At 54.2% G+C, this 7,236-nt stretch overlaps 1 protein-coding gene across 7 annotated transcripts in view; it reads right to left on the minus strand.

Moving 5' to 3' along the window:
- Positions 1-6,719, minus strand: part of CHD6 (chromodomain helicase DNA binding protein 6) — a 100,982-nt gene extending 94,263 nt beyond the window's left edge. For all 7 annotated transcript variants that reach the window (XM_049816178.1, XM_049816181.1, XM_049816176.1 and 4 more), the window contains exon 1: positions 6,502-6,719. The gene's annotated coding sequence lies outside the window, so the exon portion shown is untranslated. The remainder of the gene's footprint in view (positions 1-6,501) is intronic.
- Between the last annotated feature and the right edge of the window lie 517 nt (positions 6,720-7,236).

Here is a 7,236-nt window from a genome sequence, read left to right on the forward strand (position 1 = left end):
GACTGAGAAAGATCACGGAGAAACAGGGCTTTGCTTGCCCTAAAGCAACAAGCAGAGAAGCATACAAATAAGAGCAATACGCTGTGCATTCCCACACCCCACTGCTGTCCTTCTCAGGCTAAATGAGCACAGGGTACAGCAAGGATGCACCACACACACACAGAAGTCATCAAGAAAGAATGGCTCTCTCTTCTCAGATAGTCAATTAACAGTCACCTAATACCTAAGCTTCATTTTATCTTAATTATGTCTTAAGTTCAACCAAAGCAGATGAAGCATTTAGGGTTAAAGGTGCTCAGTGCACAAGACCTAGAGAACTCAAGGCAGCAGCTCACACAAAAATAGCAGCTTTCACAGCTCATCTATTGCAAAGCACTAATGTTTATTCTTGTATCTAGGACTAACTTTAATTCTGCCTCAATGCACATACATAACAAGGCATTAATGTTTCTTAAAGAACTAATACTTCACCTATCTATACGTCAAAAAAGTGAGAGTTCCCCATAACTTTGCATCACCCTTGTTCCTGTGTGTAGCACACTAGCACATTGCTAATGCTGGACTTCACCTTCAAAGGCAGCCACTAAGCACAGGCTAAATTGCAAAATGAAAACCATAAAGTACAGAAAACAACTTAGCTAATTACCTTCATGACTTCTGAAGAGATGTTTAACAACTGGAAGTTTTTTGAAGGAAACTCAACTATGTCCACATAACAAACGTCTATTTCTAGTGCAATACAGAGGGACCAAAATTCTTGGCAGTGGCTGCTAACATGGAGGGGCTGGTAGCTGAAGTCCTTCAATTAGCTAAAGTCCTGCTTCTGCATTCAAAGAAATGCAAACGAGATACCTCCTGGGGGAAGGGGGGGGGGGGTCTTACATCCTAGGAAGTTTTACCAACCCTCAGGGCAGTAAGTGTAGCAGTTCCTACCCCCCCAGGCACACTCTCAGCAGGCCAGCCACAGGGACACCCGGCTGCGCCTCCCCCACCAGGCACTTGCAGAGGCTTTTGGCCTGGGGTCCCTCACAGCAGGCTCATGCCCTTCCCACCTATGTTCCTGTGCAAGAGCTCCCAGGCTGCAATTTAAACACATGCTTTAGAACCACATATGAAACTGAACAAAACAACCTTGCCCCTCCCCACCTACCTGTCCCTCCCTTGCAATAACGTGCACATTAGCAGGGGCACGCAGCCAGTTCATGGGGCTGGATTAACACCAGCCTGACCCCACATATTGCCTCCGTTTACTCTAATGAAAAGCAGGCCTCCACAGATCCCACACATTTATGGAAACATTTATGAAACACAAATACTCTGCAAATTGATATTGACAAGCTAACTTTCTCCTTTTGGCACAGTCACCCCAAAAGGAAGCAATGAGTTACCTGCATTTCAACCAGACTTCCTGTACCAACTGAGCCAAACGGCAGAAAGAGCCAGACAAGTGTCAGAAGGCTTCACCAGAAAAGACCTAAACTTAATTTCACCAGTTAAAATGCAATTAAAAAAAAAAAAAAACATCAAAAACACAACACACCCCAAAACAACCAACCAGATAACACTACCTACACTAGTGCAACATTATGGCTGCATAAAGTTAGGGCAAAGGCAGGACTGCAGAAGACATGCTGTACCTCCTAGGATACACGTTAATAGTATCACTGTCGGACTGCAACCAAGCAGCAGCATCCCTCACAGGGAAACCAGGGCTGGAAAATGTGATGTGCACCCCATGGCCAAGCCAACATCTCATTGTGATGATAACACCTGCACTCCTTGATCCATACCCAATGCAATTCTGCAAGTACATTTCCAGCTCCCACATGAAAAACAAAGAGAGACTAGGACTCGGTTCCCACACTTCTCGCTTTCTTTTCTGGACTGAAGAGAGTGTTTTGCTCCTCTTAGAGCAGGATTTATACTCACTACAGGCTGGGAATCCCCTAGAGGCAACAGGCTGCAGCACAGAAACAGCATGCACCCCTTAACCTCAAGGCAACACTTCCTCCACAGGGGGAAGGTCCTTGCACAAAGGATGGGTCAAGTGCTCCGCTGACCTCCTCAGTACCAAAGCCACCAAGGCCTCCAGCTCCTCTCTGAGCACTGGGGCCCAGGGCAGTGCAGGGCAGGAGCCCTACGCCCAGGCACCAAACTCTCCCAGCTTTTAGCTGACTTCCTGAGGAGCCGAGCGTGCTCAGGCATTTCTCAGAGCACAGCCACAACCCCTCTCCAGGTATCACCAGGGTCCTGCCTCAACCATTTAAGCCTGGCCACAGCGTCCCAGGTACTTTCTACTTCTTAGGCTGACTGGACACATCCAACATAACAATGCTAAAAATTAATAGCAACATATTGGCAGATTGCTCAGCTGCATACCAGATTTTCCCATATAAGGGAAAGTTGAAGGCATTGTCCTATCACACGGAAAACATACTGCACCAGCCTGAGATATTAGAAAGCACAATCAGAGTCTCCTTGTGTCACAAGCTGACACCCACAGCACCACGTTTTTCCCCTTTTGCTGACGGTTTGGACAGCTTTCCCCAGCTCCGCTATTTCCACCATAGAGTCTTGTGCCTGAAGATCACTGGAGGCTGGCTGGGACAGGCACTGCCCAGCACAACGTTTACAGCATGCTGCTACACAGGGGCCCTGCACTTTCTTAGAGGATATGGGTTCCACTACCACCATGCTGGCAATGCAGGCCCTGATATTGCCACCGTTCCCAGGTGAAGTGTAACTCTGTTTTCATGGGGTTTTAGGGTGCTGAGAACGCACCATACAAACCTGCACACTGTCACCAACACTCTGCCCGCCGCAAATATTGCTACTCGACTGACTACATATAGACTATTCACCCTGACCATCTCCTCTCCCCTTTACACAGCTTACTGGCCCCCAAAAACAGCTCTGCCTCCACTTTCACAGACCAGGGTGAAGTCACCAACACCAGAGGTTGACTCCACTGTCCCAAGCAGGAAACTGGGGATGAGAGAGGAGAAATGTCTTCACTGTTACTTACAGGAGCAATGAAAACAAGCCCTCTCAGCTCCTCTGAAGCCCAGTAAGACATCCAACCTCCGTGCTTGTCAGTGTCTCTTTAAGACAATTTCAGAGAAGCCTCCCTACACATGCCTGCTTTCCAGCCTCAACACACGAAGTCCACATTCCTGCACCAAGGGCCCACTCTCAGTGCAAGGCCGATCAACCCTCTCCCCTCCTTCGCAAGGGCAAGCTTCTCCTGCACGCCAATGTGCACAATACTAACTCTTACCTCTGCAAACCTGAGACAGGCCAAGACACTGGCAGCTTCATGCAAAAAAAGGCCTGCTCTGGCAGCCAAGCTCTCAGCCTTGCCATCTCGTGAAAACAAGTTCACTTGCTTGTTGTACAAACCCCTCTTGAAATAACACAAACCATTAAAGTAAAACACTTTATATTATCCACCTGTAAAAGTTTGTCTTTGGAGAAGCTCTTGAGAAAATATTAAAAATATCTCAAGGAAGACTAAATCTTAAAAATGACTGAGATTACATGGGGAGTAGGGGGGCAGAGATTTGCTTCCTGTTAAGAAAATATGATAAAAAGCAGTCAGGAAAATGAGACATTCCTGTGAAAGCCTCCTCCACCAAGCCACTAGAAATCAACAGACCCTGAAGATAGACACAACACTCACCACTGGGGCTAACACTGGTGTATCCAGGGCCAGCTGCTCAAAGACCAGCAGCTTAGACAGAGCCACTCTCCCCTAACGCCAACACGCAGGACAACAGAGGGAGATGTAGACTCAAGCCATTAAAAAGACATATGGTACCAAACCAGACAGCAGCACTCAGAACAAGGTAATGAGGGACCCTGACAGCACCTTCCACAGGAGATGTGCATTATTCACGTGCTGCAAGCATTGAGAAACAGCAGAAGAGCTGCCTTAGTTTCACAGATTCGCACAGCCTAGTTTTTAACACATCTGTACTAGCCCACAGCAAGGGGCTGTGACAGCCTTCTCAGCAACAGGGCAATCAACGTTTCTGTTTGGAGGAATGAGACAATAGGCAGAAATAAACAGCCACAGCTGTGGGATGGGCTTCAAACTTCACAAAAGTGAAAACGAACCAAGATCAGGCTTTCTCCAAGTCCTCTCATTGACTTTGGCTTTTATTTGAAGTATAGCGCTACCTACTTTCAGTTCTGCTGTACAAGGTACATATTTTGACAGGATGCAGCTCTACTAGTTAACATGTTTTACAGCTTGAAGCATTCAAGGGGCGACATTCAATCAGCTTCACCCCACCACTGCTGCGTGGTTCCCATCTTGGCAGTGAAGGAAACTCAGCAGTACGTCCAGTCTCCTGAAGGACCTGCAAGTTTAGGCAGCTGTACCAATTCAGAGATGATGGGCAGAATTAGCTTTCCAAAAGCAAACAGACAACAACATTAAGCTTTGTAGTGGAAGAGGAATCAATTTTCCACTAAACAAGTGGGAAAGGAACCCAGTGGCAACCCTCGAACAAAACCAACCCAGCTGGAGGCCAGAAGCCTCAAGAGAAACAACCTATTTACTCCAGGAAGAATTTACTCCCAGAGCAAAAATATGCTGTTACTGCTTCATACTTCAACAGCTGGACCAAAACAACAATTTCTCTGCAAAGCAGCACAGCAGAGCTCCTGCATGAATGAGGTAAACAAAGGGCAAGGAGAGGCAAGGCAGCACCTATTCCTGTGCCATCACCTGAACAGGGCCATAAGCAACAGCAACACTTCACAGCAGGGAAAATACTCGCAGAGCTCTGACCCCACACCAGTTAAAAATACATAGGTAGCACCAGCTGCCGAATATCTGTAGCCCTACAAACGAAGGGGTCAGGGAAAAACATCTAACAACTACAACCACATCTGTCTGCCCACAAGAAGCCCCTCCGCCAGGGAGGCCAGTGACTGCAGAGGGGTGCTGGAGACTTCTGCACAGACCTACGGGACACTTTGCACAACCACAGCAAACCATTCCCATCCCTCTCCCCTCATTCTCCAACCCCAAAAGCATTTGCTGCATTTCCCAAGCTCGAGGTAAACAATGAAAAAGCCCGAGCTTTTGGCTAAAAGCATCCCAACTCACTGAGGAAATAAACGAAGCACTTTTCATAGCAAAATTACTGAAAAGCTCTACCACATCAAAGGCCGGCAGCAGACCAAGCAGAACCAGCTTCTCCGTGTGCCGAGGCAGTCTGCCTGGCCTCCACGGGCCCCGACTTTACTGTGAGTTTAGCGTAGTTGTCAGGAAGGCAAATCGATAAACAGAGAAAACGTTAGCTGCTCCAAGACGGGTGTGCACACTAAGCAGCAATACTAGCAGATGACTTCTCTTCATCTTTGCGTATTCTGTTTGCGTGCGTTTGTCTCACAGCGTTTACCCTACAAACCTCATTGATCCGAGACTGAAATCCACCTCAATCACCAGTAAAAGTCACTAGTAAGAACAGGGAGAATCCCACAACGCAGCCACCAAAACACAACGGACGCAAGGCTGCGCGGGGCGACTACGGTGAGATGACTGCAGCGCGAACAAGACGCGACTCCAACGTGACTGGGATGCCTCTCTGTTGTGACATGGCTGCAATGTCACAACAGATCCACGTTTGCTCCGCGCACAGCGGACGAAGCAGGACGGATCCGCCGATGACAGGGACGAGCCCGTCGCCCGGAGCGGAGGGAACGGCCCTTCAACCGCATCCACCACCACCCCCGCCTTCTCATCGCCCCGGGTGCCCTTGCTCGGCAGGGGCCGGGCGGCAGGAAACCCATGCCCCGGGGGCCTCCGGCCTGCCAAGGGACCCGCTTCTCCCCCGTTCGCGAAGTTTAAAAGACTTAATTATTGATTTTCTTGAGCACTGCGGCCGGAATGACGGCGGGAAGCTGCGCCCCGCGGGCAGGCTCCCGGCACCCCCCATCCCACCCGCCGCTGCGGTCGCGCAGCTCGGTGCGGGGCCGGGGGCCTCGCTCCCCCCTTCCCGGCCGGGAGGAGCCTCCGCGCAGCGCCGGGGGGGGCCTGCCCCGCCTCCGCCCTCCGCACGCCCCGGGGGCCGCCGCGGCTGCGGGGGGGCGCCGGGCCCCGAGGTGCCGGCCCGGCGCCGGCTAGGCCCGGCCTTCCCCGCGCCTGGCGGGCCGGAGCGGGGGGGGGGGTTGGGGGGGAGGCGGCAGGCGGCAGGTCGGGCCGGCGAGAGGGGCCGCGGCCCGCCCGCTCGCGCCCCGGGGGAGGGCGGCGAGAAGAACGCGCGAGGACGACGCCGCCCCTCCCCCGCGGCCGGCCCGTCCCCGCGGCCGGAGCCATGACAGGGCCGGCGGGTGCCCCGGCCCCGCCGCCCGTCCGCCCCGCGGCCCGCGCCGCCGCCGCCGAGTTCATTCATAGCACCGCCCCGGCGCGGCCCCGCCGCCGCCCCCCGCCCCGCCGCTGCCCCCGGCCACGCCGGGCGGGCGAACCCAAAAGTTCGGGGCAGAACTTACCTAAAATGGCTCCTCGGCCGCCCAAATACAAACAGCTATTATTTGGTGAAGTTTAGCCCAGCACCCTGCAAGGACACCCTAACCTCGCCCGGGCACGCCCCCGCCCCGCGCCCATTGGCTGCCCACCGCTGCGCGCGGGCGCCCATTGGCGGGCCGGCCCGTCAGCCGCGCAGCGCCCGCGCCAAGCTTGGCTGCAGCGCGCCCGCCGCTCGCTCCATTGTGCTCCTGTTTGCACCGATGAGAGCGCGGCGGCGATTGGCCGCGCCGCCGCCCCCGCGCACCGCCCCCCGCCACTGCCAGCGCCCCGCCCGCGCCCTCCACGTCCGCGCCCGCCGCTCGTTGCCCGGATGTGAACCGGCCCGCCCCAGCCGCAGCCCAAGCCCCGGCCCCGGGCCCGCTGGGGCCTATGGCGGACGCCGCCCGCCCCGCCGCCCCGCGCGGGGCTGAGTGGGGCCCGCTGGAGCGGCGGTGCGTGTCCTTGGCCCCCCGCCTCGCTCGCCGGCGCCGGGGACCGCCCGAGGACTCGAGAGGCGCGAAGGCGCCCGGTGGCGGCCTCGCTTGGAAAGGGCTGGTTGAGCGTGGGGGCAGCTTCGGGAGGCCGCCAGAACTGAGAGGAGGGAATGCCGCTACCCGGAGGGGTGCTCCAGGAGAGCCGCTGGAACGGACCCGGGGCACGGGCTGTGTTAGCCACCTGTCTGGGAGAACCTCGGCAGGGAGCAGCCGCACCGGCTGGCA

Source organism: Accipiter gentilis, chromosome 14 (assembly GCF_929443795.1).
Source record: "Accipiter gentilis chromosome 14, bAccGen1.1, whole genome shotgun sequence".
NCBI lineage: Eukaryota > Metazoa > Chordata > Aves > Accipitriformes > Accipitridae > Astur > Astur gentilis.